The following is an 18,476-nucleotide window of genomic DNA, read 5'->3' as shown; positions in this document are numbered from 1 at the left end:
CACGATAGATAATCACACAAACATAATGTCAAGTGAAAGAAACTATGGCTCAAAGAACACATTCTTTTCTTTCATACATTTAAGTTTTCAAATTAGGCAAGACTAAACTACAGGATTTAGGGATACAAGTTTAAGTGGTAAAGTTATAAAGAAAAACAAAGACATAATTACCATAAAAGTCAGGATAATTGTTACCTTTGGGGGAAGGGAAGGAATAGTAACTGGCAAGGGGGTTGGTGGCGGTGGCCAGTGGCTGGGGATACTAGAGATGATTTATTTTCTTGACAAAGCCAGTAGTTACACAAGTGTTTGATTTGTGATAAATCACGGAGTTCTGTATTATTCTGTACTTTTTTTGCATGTGCATTATATTCTATAATAAAGAATGTTGAGTAAAATAAAAAGAGTAGCATTAAACTTTCTACTGGGGTAGAAGGGGTTTGTCACTACAGGAAAATCTGGATGGTAGAATATAACAGAGCAATGCCTTCAAAATTCTAAGAGATAATTATTTTCAATGTAGATTATTCATTATTATAATCAGACAAGTTACTTATCAAATATATGGGTATTATAAAAATATTTTCACACATATATGAATGAAAATAAATTTACCTTCTGCACCCCTTTCCAAGGAAGTTTCTTGAAGATATGCTTTGGCAAGATAGGAGTAAAACAAGAAGAAACATTGGTTTCTAGAAATAGCAATGTAACCTATGAATACAGTGAAGAGAAGTTCCACAATAATATCAGAACAACCACTCTAGATTGGAGTAGGGGGACTGAGGTCCCAGAAGGGAATTCTCCTGGGAAACATTTTCCTCAGTAGTATGTCTGATAATTACTAATAGTTTCAAAAGATAGAATAACAGGGTGAGAAAATTAAAATCATAATACATCACCTGGTTGTGCAGGGAACGAGGTCTTTGTCATAATAATATAAAGTCTTGATATGTAAAGAGTTTGTTGATCTTTAGCTTCTAGAATCAACCTAGAGCTAAAGCGTGAATATTATAATTATAGAACTTACCATAAACATCAGTGATTTTGGCAATATAAACATGAAAGCATAAAAATGACAGAACTTGGGGTACAGAATAAGGAAAGGAGGTGAAGAGAAGAGTACAGACACTGACAAAGAGGGGAATCAAAAGGTACTGGCTCTGTTTGATCGAACAAGAAATAAAGACATGTCCCCCCATGATCTAGTCCCTGTCTACTTCCTTAATCTAGTCTTACATCCTTTTGCATTGCCTCCTGATTTCCTTCATCACCTCAGGTGTCTTCACTGTCTCTGCTTAAGTGTAAGTCATGGACAACTGGCACTCTGTCTTCCTCTTTGCTCACTTAACAATCTTCATCTCCAGATCTCACTTCAAGCATCACTTTCTTAGGGAAGCCTTCCTATACTCTCCAGATTAGATCAGATTCTCCTATTAAATACTCGTCTAGTTCACTGCACCTTCAAAAGATGCAAAAATGTTCAAAATAAGGTGAAAAATAATTGCTCTGATCATAGTTATTCATATGTGTATCAGTCACCCTTGCCACAATAATGCTGCATAACAACCATCACCAAATGTAAGTGGTACACCACAATAAATATTTGTTCTCTGGGGCAGTTCAACTAATGTGTGGTGGGACTCACTCATGCATATATGGTCAGCTACAGGTCAGGTAGGCAGGTTTGCTGATCTTGGCTGGACCCTTTGTCAAGTCTGGAGCCTTGGCTGGGACAGTCTTTCTCCGAAAGGATAGCCCAAAATTATTCTTAGTGTCAGCATTCCAAGAGAATGAGCAGATAGGCACAGGGCCTCTGGAGATATGGGCTCAGGACTCGCACACCATCACTTTTGTCTCAGTCTATTGGCTGAAACAAATGCAAGGCTAACTAAGATTTGAGAAGTGAGAGGTAGACTTCATCAGTTGTTGAGATGGCTGCAAGGTCACATTACAAAGGGTTGGATACAGAGAAGGGTGGGAACTGAGCCATGTTTTTTAATTTTTTTAAATTTTGATTAAATGCCCATAACATAAAAATTACCATTTAACCATTTTTAAATATACAGTTCAGAGGTATTAAATAAAGTCACATTATTGTGTAGCCACCATCAAAATCCATCCCCCATGGCTCCTTTCATCTTATAAAACTAAAACTCAATGCCTATTAAACAATAACTTCCCCTTCTCCCCTCCCCCCAGCCCCTGACAATTACCACTGTACATTCTCTCTTTAAGATTTTGACTAAATATCTCATATAAGTGGAATCATACAGTGGTTTGTGTGTGTGTGTGACTGGCTTGTTTTACTTAGCCTAATGCCCTCAAGATTCATCCATGTTGTGGCATATTGCAGAACTTCCTTCATTTTTAAGGCTGGAAAATATTCTTTTATATGTATATAGCATATTTTGCTTATCTATGCATCTGTCAGTGGACACTTGGGTAGCTATTGTGAATAATGCTGCTATGAACAAGGGTGTACAAATACCTCTTTGAGACCCTGCTTTCAGTTTTTTTGACCATATACCCAGAAGTGGAATTGCTGGGTCATGTGGTATTTCTATTTTGAATTTTTTAAGGAAGCTCCATACTGTTTTCCACAACAGCTGTACCATTTCACATTTGGAACTGGGCTCATTTTTGCAATCAATCTACCACAGCATGATTTATTTATTAATGTCTGTCTCCCTCACGAAACTATAAAGCACTATAAAGGCAGGAATTATGTTTTGTTTGTTCACTATTTTATCCTCAATGCCAAGCACAAGTGCCTGACATGTTAATAGTTACTCAATAACTATGTTAAATCTGTGTATGAGAATTTTACTATCTGAGCTTCTCTGTTTTTATTTTCTGTTCTTTTTTTTTTCTAATGAATGTCAGTCATATTATCAAGTTCACACTGATGCCTGGTTTACTTTGATGTCGAATGTTGCATTAGAAAAGTCGTTTATAGACATAATGCAAGGTCTCGGATGGCGATAACTTCCACTAAGAAGATTTATGTTTGCTTTCACCAGGTGCAAGGGGAAAAGGATGAAGGCCACCAGGAATTCAGGACCATCTTAACCCAGTTGCAGGAACTGAGATTTTCAGGGCCTTGGAGATGGGCTGCTGAGCCTGGGCAAGAGCAGGTTTAGACATTCACAGAAAGATAGACAAAATGAAAAGGCAGAGAGCTATGTACCAGATGAAGGAAAAAGATAAAACCCCAGAAAAACAACTACATGACGTAGAGGTAGGCAACCTTCCAGAAAAAGAATTCAGAATAATGAGAGTGAAGATGATCCAGGACCTCAGAAAAAGGATGGAAGCAAAGATTGAGAAGATGCCAGAAAGGTTTAACAAAGACTAGAAGAATTAAAGAACAAACACGTAGAAGAATTAAAGAACAAACAAACAGAGATGAATAATACAATAAATAAAATGAAAAATACACTAGAAGGAATCAATAGCAGAATAACTGAGGCAGAAGAACGGATAAGTGACCTGGAAGACAGAATGGTGGAATTCACTGCCACGGAACAGAATAAAGAAAAAAGAATGAAAAGATATGAAGACAGCCTAAGAGACCTCTGGGACAACATTAAACACACCAACAGTCACATTATAGGGGTCCCAGAGGGAGAAGAGAGAGAGAAAAGACCCGAGAAAATATTTAAGAGATTATAGTCAAAAACTTCCCTAACATGGGAAAGGAAATAGTCACCCAAGTCCAAGAAGCACAGAGAGTCCCCAGGCAGGATAAACCCAAGTAGAAACATGCTGAGACACATAGTAATCAAACTGACAAAAATTAAAGACAAAGAAAAATTATTAAAAGCAACAAGGAAAATATGACAAATAACATACAAGGGAACTCCCATAAAGTTAACATCTGATTTCTCAGCAGAAACTCTACAAGCCAAAATGGAGTGGCATGATATACTTAAAGTGATGAAAGGGAAGAATGTACAACCGTGATTACTCTACCCGGCAAGGATCTTATTCAGATTCGAGGGAAAAATCAAAAGATTTACAGACAAGCAAAGCTAAGAGAATTCAGCAGCACCAAACAAGCTCTACAACAAATGCTAAAGGAACTTCTCTAAGTGGGAGACAAAAGAGAAGAAAAGGACCTACAAAAACAAACCCAAAACAAATAAGAAAATTGTAATAGGAACATACATATCGATAATTACCTTAAATGTGAATGGATTAAATGCTCCAACCAAAAGACACAGGCTTGCTGAACAGATACAAGAACAAGACCCATATATATGCTGTCTACAAGAGACCCACTTCAGACCTAGGGACACGTACAGACTGAGAGTGAGGGGATGGAAAAAGATATTCCATGCAAATGGAAATCAAAAGAAAGATGGAGTAGCAATACTCATATCAGATAAAATAGACTTTAAAACACAGAATGTTGCAAGAGACAAGGAAGGACACTACATAATGATCAAGGGATCCATCCAAGAAGAAGATATAACAATTGTAAACATTTATGCACCCAACATAGGAGCTCCTGCTAACAGCTATAAAAGAGGAAATTGACAGTAACACAATAATAGTGGGGAACTTTAACATCTCACTTACACCAATGGGCAGGTCATCCAGACAGAAAATTATAAGGAAAAACAAGCTTTAAATGACACAATAGACCACATAGATTTAACTGATATTTATAGGACATTCCATCTGAAAACAGCAGATTACACTTTCTTCTCAAGTGCACACATAACATTCTCTAGGATAGATCACATCTTGGGTCACAAATCAAGCCTCAGTGAATTTAAGAAAATTGAAATCATATCAAGCATCTTTTCTGACCACAATGCTATGAGAATAGAAATCAATTGCAGGGAAAAAAATGTAAAGAACACAAACACATGGAGGCTAAAAATACATTACTACATAACAAGAGATCACTGAAGAAATCAAAGAGGAAATAAAAAAACACCTAGAGACAAATGGCAATGAAAGTATGGCGATCCAAAACCTATGGGATGCAGCAAAAGCTGCAGCAAAAGAGGGAAGTTTATAGCAATACCAGCCTACCTCAAGAAACAAGAAAAATCTCAAATAAACAATCTAACCTTACACTTAAACCTAAAGGAACTAGAGAAAGAAGAACAAAGAAAACCCAAAGTTAGTAGAACGAAAGAAATCATAGATATCAGAGCAGAAATGAATGAAATAGAAACAAAGAAAGCAAGAGCAAAGATCAATAAAACTAAAAGCTGGTTCTTTGAGAAGATAAACAAAATTGATAAACCTTTAGCCAGACTCAACAAGAAAAAGAGGGAGAGGACTCAAATCAATAAAATTAAAAATGAAAAAGGAGAAGTGACAATGGACACCACAGAAATACAAAGCATACTAAGAGACTACTACAAGCAACTCTATGTCACTAAAATGGACAACCTGGAAGAAATGGACAAATTCTTAGAAAGGTATAACCTTCCAAGACTGAACAAGGAAGAAATAGAAAATATGAACAGACCAATCACAAGTGATGAAATTGAAATTGTGATTAAAAATCTTCCAACAAACAAAAGTCCAGGACCAGATGCCTTCACAGGTGAATTCTAACAAACATTTAGAGAAGAGCTAACACCTATCCTTCTCAAACTCTTCCAAAAAACTGCAGAGGAAGGAACACTCCCAAACTCATTCTATGAGGCCACCATCACCCTGATACCAAAACCAGACAAAGATACTACAAAAAAAGAAAATTACAGACCAATATCACTGATGGATATAGATGCAAAAATCCTAAACAAGATATTAGCAAACAGAATCCAACAGCACATTAAAAGGATCATACACCATGATCAAGTGGGATTTATCCTAGGGATGCAAGGATTCTTCAATACATGCAAATCAATCAATGTGATACACCATATTAACCAATTGAAGAATAAAAACCATTTGATCATCTCAACAGATGCAGAAAAAGCTTTTGACAAAATTCAGCAGTCATTTATGATAAAAACTCTCCAGAAAGTGGGCATAGAAGGAACCTACCTCAACATAATAATGGCCAAATACAACAAACCCACAACAAACATCATTCTCAATGGTGAAAAACTGAAGGCATTACCTCTAAGATCAGGAACAAGACAAGGATGTCCACTCTCTCCACTATTACTCAACACAGTTTTGGAAGTCCTAGCTATGGCAATCAGAGAAGAAAAAGAAATAAAAGGAATCCAAATTGGGAAAGAAGTAAAACTGTCACTGTTTGCAGATGACATGATACTATACGTAGATAATCCTAAAGATGCCAGCAGAAAACTACTAGAGCTAATCAATGAATTTGGTAAAGTTGCAGGATACAAAATTAATGCATGGAAATCTCTTACATTCCTATACACTAACAACAAAAGATCAGAAAGAGAAATTAAGGAAACAATTCCATTCACCATTGCAACAAAAAGAATAAAATACATAGGAATAAACCTACCTAAGGAGGTTGAAGACCTGTACTCAGAAAACTATAAGACACTGATGAAAGAAATCAAAGATGACACAAAGAGATGGAGAGATATACCGTGTTCTCGGATGGAAGAAAAATATTGTGGAAATGACTATACTACCCAAAGCAATCTACATATTCAGTGCAATCCCTATCAAATTACCAATGGCATTTTTTACAGAACTAGAACAAAAAGTCTTAAAATTTGTATGGAGACAAAAAAGACGCCTAATAGCCAAAGCAATCTTGAGGGGGAAAAAAATGGAGCTGTAGGAATCAGACTCTCTGACTTCAGACTATACTACAAAGCTACAGTAATCAAGACAATATTGTACCAGCACAAAACCAGAAATACAGATCAATGGAACAGGACAGAAAGCCCAGAGATAAACCCACACACCTATGGTCAACTAACCTATGACAAAGGAGGCAAGGATATACAATGGAGAAAAGACAGTCTCTTCAATAAGTGGTGCTGGGAAAACTGGACAGCTACATGTAAAGGAATGAAATTAGAACACTCATTAACACCATACAAAGAAATAAACTCAAAATGGATGAAAGACTTAAATGTAAGACTGGACATTATAAAACTCTTAGAGGAAAACACAGGAAGAACACTCTTTGACATAAATCACAGCAAGATCTTTTTTGATCCACCTCCTAGAGAAATGGAACTAAAAATAAAAATAAACAAATGGGACCTAATGAAACTTCAAAGCTTTTGCACAGCAAAGGAAACCATAAACAAGATGAAAAGACAACCCTCACAATGGGAGAGAACATTTGCAAATGAATCTATGGACAATGGATTGATCTCCAAAATATATAAACAGCTCATGCAGCTCAACATTAAAAAAACAAACAACCCAATCCAAAAATGGGCAGAAGACCTAAATAGACATCTCTCCAAAGAAGACATACAGATGGCCAAGAAGCACATGAAAAGCTGCTCAACATCACTAGTTATTAGAGAAATGCAAATCAAAACTACAATGAGGTATCACTTCACACTGCTTAGAACGGGCATCATTAGAAAATCCACAAACAACAAATGCTGGAGAGGGGGTAGAGACAAGAGAACCCCCTTGCACTGTTGGTGGGAATGTAAACTGATACAGCCACTATGGAGAACAGTATAGAGGTTCCTTAAAAAACTAAAAATAGAACTACCATATGACCCAGCAATCCCACTACTGGGCATACACCCAGAGAAAACCATAATCCAAAAAGACACATGTACCCCAATGTTCATTGCAGCACTATTTACAATAGCCAGGACATGGAAGCAACCTAAATGCCCATTAAGAGATGAATGGATAAAGAAGATGTGGTACGTATATACAATGGAATACTACTGAGCCATAAAAAGGAACAAAATTGGGTCATTTGTAGAGATGTGGATGGATCTAGAGACTGTCATACAGAGTGAAGTCAGAAAGAGAAAAACAAATATCGTATATTAACACATATATGTGGAACCTAGAAAACGGTACAGATGAACCAGTTTGCAAGGCAGAAATAGAAACACAAATGTAGAGAACAAACATATGGACACCACCGGGGGAAAGGCAGTGGGCGGTGGGGGGGTTGGGGGGGTTGGTGGTGGGATGAATTTGGAGATTGGGATTGACACATATACACTAATACATATAAAATAGGCAACTGATAATAACCTGCTGTACAAAAATAAATTAATTAATTAAAATTCAAAAAAAAGAGCTGGTTTAGCTCTCAGATACAACAGACTAATTTTAATATGTCCAGCTTTTCTCTCTGTCTTTAGCAAGGGGATTGACCTTCTATTACCAAAGATGGACACTCTCCCTCAATAAATATTTGTTTGATGAGACGTTGGATAATTTTTATGGTCTTCATTCTTGGCCTTTTTGCAATATTTAAATATTATGGGAGGAATGAAAACGCTGCAATTTTCAGAGGTGCCGCAGCTGTTTCTGCATTCTAGTGGTGGCAGCAAAATTCATCTTTGGGAGAGACTGTTCTTTTGTTTGGGAAAATGCTTTAATGAGCCTCTTGAGGATGCAAAGGTGAGGCCCAGAAATTAGCCTGGAAGGAGAGGTCAAGACACTGAAGAGATAACTGCACTGCCAGCAAACATAAAATATTCCTGGGGTGCAGAATTTACAATGAGGCAAACTAAATGTTTCCTTTCATGGGTGGGAATAAACAGGAATCTGGAGCCCCAAAACTTGGAGAAGGAGGATTCTGGGTTTAGCAGACTCTGAAGTAGGAAGAGCTTTATTTTTTTATTTTGTATTTTTTTATATATATATTTTTATTAGTCTCTGCTTTATAACAAAGTGAGTCAGTCATACATATACATCTGTTCCCACATTTAGACCCCCTATGCAAGGGCACAATCAGTCCTGGGCTGTAATTCCTCTGCGCTACATTCACATCTCCGCTTCTTTGTTATTTCTGCAGCCTGGTGTCTGCGGCACTGAAGGGAACTGACTGGTCCACAACTGGGACAGCCTGGGGTGTAGCAGCATCTCCATGGAGGAACATACCTCCATATTCCACAAACCCAGAGCAGCAATTCAGAGCTGGCAGTTGCAAATGGTGCCCAAGTTACAAGCCTCAGTCATTGACAACTCCTGTCACCACCACGCCGTATGCAATTGCTCTCCTAATCCTGATCATTTTACTCCTTAAGTAGCTCTTAAATCCTGATCATTTCTCTCCTAATCCTGTTCATTTTACTCTTTAAGTAGCTCTTAAATCTCACCCCTCCTTTCCAGCCCATGGCTCCTGCCCTTAAGGCCTCACCCATCTGACCTGAGCAATTAGCCTTAAGCCAACCTCCAGGTCTTTCTGCCCTAGTTCATCATCACAGCTGCTAAGGTGATTTTTTCCAAAGTACAGGTCGGGTTGCAAACTCTCCTATGCAGAATCCTCTGCTACAGGGTAAGGTCTCAGCTCCGGCATTGGGCAGACAAAGCTCTCTACCATCCAGCCCCAACATATGTGCCAATCTCGTCTACATGGCTTCCCTCCACCTCTGTGTCGTGTGCTCAGGCTACATGGTGACACTGTGGTGGTGAAGAGTACAAACTCACAGCCAGCCTGCCAGGGTTTGAATCCCAGCTCTGCCACTAACAAACACTGATCATGGCTAAGTGACCCAATCTCATCTGTACCTAAGGTTGTTGTGGGAATTAAGTGAGCCAGTAAACCTAAAATCTAAGAACAGGCTGAGGATGTGGCTACATAAGTGTTTGCTAGTGTTATCATTGTTACTATTATCCCCAAACTCTCCTGCTCTATGCTCTCCCAGCCCACCGACCCCAATGTCCTTCCCATCTCATGTGCCTGACAAATTCCTATTTATTTTCAAGGCTTCTGTCACCTCCTCCATGAGGCTGTTTCTAATCCTTCATGCCCCTGGCATTCACTTCTCATTTGAGATCACAATTCTCTGTTCACGTGTCTGTCTTCCCATCAGGTTATGGGCTACAAGTGAATAGGCCCCTCCCCCATCTCATTGTCTCTATTTCCATAATGCCTGGCACATAGTAGATGTGCAATAAATATTTCTTAAGTTAATGTCCATCTCCCATCCGAAACTAGGATGCTCAACATGGGACCATGACTCAGTCATCTTTATATTCCTCAGTTCTTAACCCAGCACATTGGATTTTATCTTCCATAACTATCAACACTCTTCAGCCAACCCTGTGAGATCCCCAGATCTCCAGCCAGTCTCTGAATAATTCTGATCTTAAACACTGGTTCTTGCCTGGTGAATGCCAGAATAGGTCACTGTTTGACCTGTCATCCACTCTTGTTATGGGTCAGTGCTATGCTCCTTTGCCAGTAGCTTGCAGCCATAGGCAGAGAATTCAGAGAGTGTTTCGAGGATTGACACAAGAGGAAAATGGACAGCTTTTGTTGTGACCCCAGTTCCCATAGAATGCCAATATACATATATTTTATTCACATTGGGTCTGAGTTAGCAAGAGTCTAGAGAATTCGATGGGGGCATGGAAACAGAGCCAAATGGTCACTGGCCACAGAACACTTCATTGCAAAAGAAAACATCCACTTAAGTAAAAGATAAAACAGAGCAGCATGCCAACTTTATGACCTTGAATATTTCTTATTTCATTATACATTGGAGTTAAAATACTGTGCGTAATCTCAAAAGGATGGTCAAGGATATCCATTTCCGACACATATTCTTGGTCTTATTGGAACAGAAGAAAGAGATAAGTTCAGCAGACACTGAAAATAATAATTGCTTTGTCCCGCCAAATGGCCTGATGGTAACGTAAATCAACCCCCATCAGTGAGTTTGTGGAATGCACACAAGCCCACGCAATCCTAAAAGATGGCTTATTGCTGGTGAGTAGAATCCATCTGTATTTTCTATCACATAAGATTCAGAGGACTGATTACCCTGGCTTTTTTTCCCTTTTTCCAGTTTTTACTTTATTTTTTTAAATTGAGGTAACATTGGTTTATAACATTACATAAATTTCATGTGTACAACATTATATTTCTATTTCTATGTACCCCACAGTGTGCTCACCATCAAAAATTTAGTTTCCATCCATCACCATACAGTCGATCCCTTTTACCCATTTTACCCTCCCCCCACCCCTTCCCCCTCTGGTAACCACTACTCTGTTCTCTGTATTTACCTGAGTGGGTTTTTTGGGGGGCTTGTTCATTTATTTTGTTTGTTTGTTTGTTTGTTTTTTATATTCCACAGATGAGTGAAATAATATAGTATTTGTCTGACATTTAACTTAGCATAATATCCTCAAGGTCCATCCATGTTGTCACAAATGACAAGATTTCACCTATTTTATGGCTGAGTAGTATTCCATTGTATGTATATGCCACATCTTCTTTATTCATTCATTTCTTGATGGGCACTTAGGTTGCTTCCATAACTTGGCTGTTGTAAACAATGCCTCAATGAACCTAGGGGTACATGTATCTTTTCAAATCAGTGTTTTCATAGTCTGGATAAATTCGCAGAAGCAGAATAGCTGGATTGTATAGTAGTTCTATTCTTAATTTTTAAAGGAATTTCCATACTGTCCTCCACAGTGACGGCACCAATTTACATTCCCACCAACAGTGCATGAAAGTTCCCTTTTCTCCACATCCTCTCCAACACTTGTTATTTCTTGCCCTTTTGAGAATAGCCATTCTAACAGGCTTGAGGTGATCTCTCATTGTGATTTTGATTTACATTTCCCTAATAATTAGTGATGTTGAACATCTTTGCATGTGCCTGTTGGCCACCTGTATGTCTTCTTTGGAAAAATGTTTATTCAGCTCCTCTGCCCATTTTTCAATCAGGTTGTTTTTTGTTGTTGTTGTCATTGAGTTGTATGAGTTCTTTATATATTTTGGATATTAACCTCTTATTGGATGTATCATTTACAAATACCTTCTCCAATTTAGTAAGTTGTCTTTTTGTCTTGCTGGTGGTTTCCTTTGCTGTGCAGAAGCTTTTTAGTTTGATATAGTCCCATTTGCTTATTTTTGCCTTTGTTTCCCTTACCTGAGGAGTCATATCTAGAAAGATATTGCTAAGGCTAATGTCAAAGAGCATACTGCCTATGTTTTCTTATAATAATTTTATGATTCCAGGTCTTACATTTAAGTCTTTACTCCCTTTTGAGTTAATTTTGTGTATGGTGTAAGATAGTGGTCTAGTTTTATTTTTTCCATATGACTGTCCAATTTTCTCAACATCATTTATTGAAGAGACTATCCTTTCTCCATTGTATGTTCTCTGCTCCATTGTTGAATATTAGTCATCCATATATGTGTGAGTTTATTTCTGGGCTCTCAATTCTGTTCCATTGATCTATATATCAGTTTTTCTGCCAATACCATGCTGTTTTGATTACTATGGCTCTGTAATATAGTTTGAAATCAGGGAGAGTGACACCTCCAGCTTTGTTCTTTTTTCTCAAGATTGCTTTGACTATTTAGGGTCTTATGTGGTTCCCTATAAATTTTAGAATTGTTTGTTCCATTTCTGTGAAAAATGTCCTTGGGATTTTATAGGGATTTCATTGAATCTGTAGATTGCTTTAGGTAATATGGATGTTTTAACAATGTTAATTCTTCTAATCCATGAGCCCAGAATATCTTTCCATTCATGTTTATCTTCTTCCATTTTTTTCATCAGTGTCCTATGGTTTTCAAGGTACAGGTCCTGCACCTCCTTTGTTACATTTATTCCTAGGTATTTTATTCTTTTAGTTGTGATTGTAAATGGGATTGTTTTCTTAATTTCTCTTTCTGATAGCTCACTGTTAGCCTATAGAAATGGAACAGATTTTTATATGTTAATTTTGTACTTTGCAACTTTACTATTTCATTTATTATTTCTAATAGTTTTTTGGTGGAGTCTTTAGAGTTTTCTATATATAAAATCATTCCATACACAAAGAGTGACAGTTTTACTTCTTCCTTTTCAATCTGGATGCCTTTTATTTCTTTTTCTTGCCTAATTGTTCTGGCCAGGACTACCCTGGCTTTTCTTAAAACCAATAGCTCAATATTTCAGATGTCTCTTACCTGAATAAAAACTGGATAACAGAGAACTCCAGTGTTTTAAAAAGTCATTTGTTGAAGAGAAATAAGCACTGAGAGAGGAGAACTGGCTGCTCACAGGAGCTTAGAGGACACAGTGATTTAGAGTGGTCATTCCATTCCTCAGTCTTCTCCCCATTTGGGGACACTCTTGCCTGAGCACCAGCTCCAGGGTGGACACTCAGTAAAGCAAATCACAAGAACCCAGAATGTGGCCCAGAACACCAATCTATTTGTTTCCTGAGAGTTAGGGTGTGTGTTGTAAATGACACCTATTGTCGAAAAATGTCTTCGGGTAAGTAATCGAAAAGGACTTGAAAACAAGGCAGTCATTGGCCTGGCTTCCCAGAGGTTCTGGAATGCAGGCTTCATGGAAAGAAGGTGGCTCATATAAAGGTGGTTCAGTCCAAACTGGAGAAATATTTAAGGATCACCTCACACTCTAGCAGCACAGTTGTAGGAGCCTCAGGGTAAGTCCCTCCATATTTCTTTATCTATTAAGCATGGCCACCCCATGATATCTGCACTCCCTTTGTCTTAGAATCTTCTCCACTGCACACATGAGAAGCAAGGAATTCCAAGAAGGAAAACTGGGGAACAGGGTTGGGGGGCACCTTTGTATTGTAAACCTTTTTTTTAACTTCTTGAACTTTGTGCCATGTGAATATATAGCATATTCAAAGAAAAAAATACGATTATAAAAAGAATACCCACACCCTTGGCCTTGGCAGAATTTCTGGGAAAGGCACATGCCCCAAATTGAGCACTGTCCCAACATTTCCTGGAGCCCAAGAGAGAGGCATGCCAACCCTCTCAGGATGGCCAGTCACAAGGGCCATCCCTGCAAGCATGCGCCTGCTATGCAGAGTCCTGCCAGAGAAAGAAGCTGACACTGGGCGTGTCTTCAAGACAATGTTGGAGCACCTCAGTCCATCCTCTCTTACACTTTTCAGTACACGAACATTTTATGCTTTAAAAATAAATCAATAAAAAGAATGTGTCTGTCTTACAAAGTACTGAAGAACTCCTGAGCTTGTGTAGAGCACTAACTGTCCAACCTTTTGGGGAGAATCAACATGAACAAAATGCACGGCCGAGTGGTTAGGAGTTTGGGGGTCAGAGATATCTGGAACTGAATCTTGGCCTGATCAATTCCTAGATACAGGATTTGGGCAAATTACTGGACTTTCCAGAACCTCAGTTTTTAAAATTACAAGTTGGAGCTAATAGTGATCCATATCCACTGGAATGTAAGCCCCATGAAGGCAGGGACCCATCTTTCTTGTTATTGCTGTATCTCAGGGCCTGGGCAATGCCTGGCACAAGGAGGTGCCCAGTACATACTTTTGCAATGAATGAAGAATGACGAATACCTCCTAGGGTTATTGTCAGGATTAAACAGGAAAATGCATGTCAAGTGCTTAGCAAAGCATCTGGCCCTTGTTGAACACAAAGCAAATGTTGCCTTTTATTATTATTAATTTGGGAAGCAAACTGTCAAAACTATTTTCTACTCCTTTTTTTCATTTTTTTACTTGTTATTGAAATCTAACATATATACATAAAAGCACAACATTATTTGAATTATTTGGCCACATCCCCATCCCACTTCTCTTGGCTAAAGACACTTCTGCCACATGATCCACCCTGAAACATACTGTTTCTGAACATCTGTGCAGTGGTAACACCTTAAGCTAACTGGTTCAGTTAAACGGTGGCCAGATGGTTTCACTTCTCCAACGTAGAAACTGAAGTAGAAAAATCTTTGTTCCCTGCAGGTGCCTGCAACAGCCTGTTGGAGCATCCAGGAATGGGTATATGTCAGCGTAGACACTTCAGTGTCAAGAGCACATCTTAGCTCTGAGGTCTTCTATGGTTTCTGAGTGCTACATGCAAGTGCAGCCACAAAGTTAATGGTTTTCTCATCTCCTCTCTTAAATGGATATCCTGCCTTTCTCAATGATGGTGCCAAGAGCAACTAGACAGTAAAACACCAAAGAAACAAGGATAAGCTAGGGAGTGGTCTTTAGAGTTACTTGCTCATTCATTCATTCATTCATTGCTCACCACTTCACTCAGTGTTATCATTGAGTTACATGATGACAATAAAACTATCAATAGTTACAGTCCCTTCCTTGTAGAATTAATGGTCAGGTCAGCTAAGTAGATAACGGATGAATAATTACAGATATAATGAATGTCCAGAAAAGGGGACGTCTGGAGTTCTTTGTAAGTATATAAAGCGGGGAGCTAACTTCATGCAATAGGGCAAGGCCTTCCTGAAATATCATAGTTGTCCAAGCAGAGACTAGAGTTTGTGGGAGACCAGGTGAGGCTGCTCTCGGGCACCTTTCTAAGGAGTCCCTCAGCCACTTTGACTTGCTGTCACTGAACCACATTGGAGCCGCATCATGAAAATGCAAGGCTTTTCTGGATGCCTTGGAGTTCCCTAAGCTGTGCCCTTGGGCAGTTGGAAGTTCTGACCTTAAGGGGAAGCCAGGACAGTTACATCTAAAACCCATCCTGCCTTGCCTGCCTCAGCATGAGAGGGACGTTCCCTAGTCCTGTGTGGCCAACACTTCCCTCATGATAGACCCTTGTCCTTCCTACTTTGTGGTAAGTTTCCAAGCTTTGGATCTTGAGATGAAAAATTCAGCTTCAGAAGTTCCAAGAAAATGCCTCCTCTCTCCAAAGTCTGCCTTTCTAGACTAGAGTTGAGAAACTTTTTTCTATAAAGGACCAGATGGTAAATATTTCAGACTTCACAGGCCATATAGTTCTGATCACAACTACCCAGCTCTGCTGCTATAGTGCCAACGCAGCCATAGACAATTTGTACACAAACGAGTATGGCTGTGCTCCAATAAATCTTTACTGAAACAGCCACCAGATTTGGTCCAAATGCCGTAGTCTGCTGACTCCTATCCTAGACTATTGTCTGTCTGTGGATTTAGAAAGTCTAGTTTGAAATTTACAGCTGGCAATGCTTTCTTTGTTCTAGGTAGTATCCTCCCTCCTCTCTCCTGGGGCAATGAGCTTGGTCTCCTGGCCCAGCTTTAAGGGCAGCAAGGGAGCGAAAAGTAAATTACTAAGAAGGGAAAATATGTCAAGAGGTTCTTCAAAGCATTTTCCTGCAACATATTAATGCAAAAAAAAAAGTCTTTATAGCAAATAGAATGAAATCCTATCTGACTTTATTCATGTTATACAAGCTTGGACAGCTTGGAACTAATCTCCTCCCTTCTATTCTTGCCTCCTTTCAACCTATTCTCCACTGTCCTGCCAGAGTGTCTTTTAAAAACACAAATCTGATCATGTCACTCCCTTACTTGAAGCCCTACAATGGCTCCCCTTTGCTCTTATGATAAAGGCTCTGCAGGACAACAGAGTTCCTACCCAGCAGCGGCCCACTTCTTCCTCGCCACCAAGCCCAGTGTGCCTGGCCCCAGGGCGTGAATCATGGCTGGTCAAAGCCAATCACGGCAACCCTACACCATGACTGGTCTGGGGTAGACTTGTGACACAGTTCTGGCCAACAAGACACAAGAAGAGGTATGCTGGGGACTCTGGGGAAAGTTCTTCTGTGATGAGAGAGCATGTAAAAGAAAACTATGTTTTCCTCTGCTCTCAGAACACTTCTGATACCAAATGTGTGGAATTTTCCACACCAAGCAATTCTCCAGTTCTCAATGGGCACTGATTGGGTGCCCTGCAACTGAACTTGATTCTGACCCTAAATGCCAGGGTTTAGTACAGACTCCAAGGTTAAGGGCTCAGTCCCACAAGACAGCCCCCCACTTCTGACTCTGTTTCAAAGTCCAGGTGGTCCCCTGTACTTCTGAACCACCAGCTATAAATGGGGAGTTCCCACCACCCCCTCCTTCAGGGTCAATAATTTGCTAGAACATCTCACAGAACTTAGAGAAACATTGACTTATGTTTACTGTTTTTTTTTTTTCTTTTTTTCTTTTTTTGTGGTACACGGGCCTCTCACTGTTGTGTCCTCTCCCGTTGAGGAGCACAGGCTCCGGATGCACAGGCTCAGTGGCCATAGCTCACGGGCCCAGCCGCTCCGCGGCATATGGGATCCTCCCAGACCGGGGCACGAACCCGTATCCCCTGCATCGGCAGGCGGACTCTCAACCACTGCACCACCAGGGAGGCCCTACTGTTTTTTATAAAGGATATTGCAGAGGATGCAGATGAACAGCCAGATGAAGACGTCCATGGGACAATATGTGGGGAAGGGGAGTAGAACTCCCATGCCGTCTCTGGGCACAGCACCATCCCAGCACCTCCATGTGTTCACCAACCCGGAAGCTCTCCAAACTCCATAGTTTAGGGATGTTTATGGAAGCTTCATCATGTAGGCATAATCAATGACTAGCTCAACCTCCAGTCCCCCACCCTCCCCAGAGGTTGGGAGGTGGGGCCAAAAGTCCCAAGTTTCTCATCATGGCTTGGTCTTTCTGGTGACTTCTGAAGTTATCTAGGGGCCCTCAGTCACAAGTCATAACCTTAGCATTCAAAAAGACATTCATCACTCTGGAGATTCCAAGGGTATTAGAAGATCTTATGTCAAGAACCAGGGTCGAAGACCAAATATTAGAATAAAAGATGTTCTTAACCTCTCATCACTCAGGAAATTACCAGGGTGTTAGGAGCTCTATACCAGGAACCAGAGACAAACACAAATATGTCTCTTACTACACCACAGCAAGCAAGAAGAAGGTTTGTCCATAGCCCCTTCCTTTCTGCTTGGCAAACTGTCATATGGGGAGGTGATGCCTGGAGCTGCAGGAACATACTGGATCATACCACTCCCAGACTCTACCTTAGAAAGAATGAAGTTGATCCAGAATCCCCTGAGAGCCCTGAAGCATCAAGTGCCCAAGCTTTAACCCAGGGTGAGCTAAGTTTCTAAGAAAGCTGGACCAAATTCAGCTCTTGACTGTGTAGGGAACAAGAAGATGGATGGACGGGTCCCAGTCTCCCTGGATTGTGGCTGACAGGAGCCTCTCTTCCCTTCCTCAGTGTGCACATCAAGCACACTCTCCTCCCAGGGGACAAACTCAATGGATAGTCACCAAAGCTGTCCACTGATGGCAGGTCAGGCTCATGGCCGAGACTGTTAAGAAACTTCAGGTTGAATTAACTTGCAGAGTGGCAGAAGCACTTGGGTTTATTTACCCAGCTCAGTACCCAGATGGATTTTCAAGATTTTGAGCTCTTCTGTATACATGTCACGCCGCCAAAGTTGCTATAAACCCTTGGGCAATTTGCAACATATCTTAGACCAGTCTTGTCTCCCAGGGGTCACCCTCCGAGGAGGCACTGCTGGGTTCTTGGAATGTTGTCAAAGAACTCAACAATCAAGGTCTTTTCCAAATATGTGCATAAAGTTGTGAAAGCTGTACCTTCTCCCCGC

This window comes from Mesoplodon bidens, assembly GCF_964165515.1.
Source record: "Mesoplodon bidens genome assembly, chromosome: 2".
Classification (NCBI taxonomy): domain Eukaryota; kingdom Metazoa; phylum Chordata; class Mammalia; order Artiodactyla; family Ziphiidae; genus Mesoplodon; species Mesoplodon bidens.
This window is presented reverse-complemented; position numbering follows the sequence as displayed.